Genomic DNA, 710 nt, shown 5'->3' with positions numbered 1-710 from the left:
TCAGGGCATTTATACTTCCTCTCTCCTCATTTCCCATCTGAACACAGTGGTGAATGAAGTAGGTCCTCTGTGCAGAACAAAGGATATTAAAGTTGATGTGATGACCTCAGGAACCTGTCTGCCACATTCTGCCCGAATCATAACCCTATCCCTTTTCCATAACCCACGATCCTCACTTCACCCGACAAAACAGATCCTTACTAAACTAAAACTACTCCCTCTCCTGGAAGAAGTTGGGAAATGATTTCTTCTGCTCGATTCAGGCCCATGAAAGTACCAAAGTCCAGATCAGACTGAATTTGAGCTACGTTTCGCCAGTTATATCATTAAAAGGTTTGAATAAGGAATCATTTCAAGAGCATACCTGTTTCCTCTCCAACATCAAGAGGCTCCTGCGATCCCTCCTGTTGCCCCCTGCTGAGTAGCACTTGGTTGAGGCTGGTGCAGAACGAAGCAACAAGCCAACCACATCCTAGGGTCCTGAGATGAAGAGTTTAGGACACAACTCACAACCACAGACCTTCTTGGCCCAAGACCCTCAACTGGCAAATCATCAAGAAGACCTGAAGATGGGGAAGGGGGCCACGTGGACAGAACACAGGCCTCAGTTGAAGAGGAAGCATTATTTTTGCTCAGGCTGTCTGATTCTCCTGAAAATGGAGTATGAGTAACTCTGTGCTTTGTAGCTGCCTGCTGTGCCTGATTTCTAA

This window comes from Pan troglodytes, chromosome 21, assembly GCF_028858775.2.
Source record: "Pan troglodytes isolate AG18354 chromosome 21, NHGRI_mPanTro3-v2.0_pri, whole genome shotgun sequence".
Lineage (NCBI taxonomy): Eukaryota > Metazoa > Chordata > Mammalia > Primates > Hominidae > Pan > Pan troglodytes.
This window is presented reverse-complemented; position numbering follows the sequence as displayed.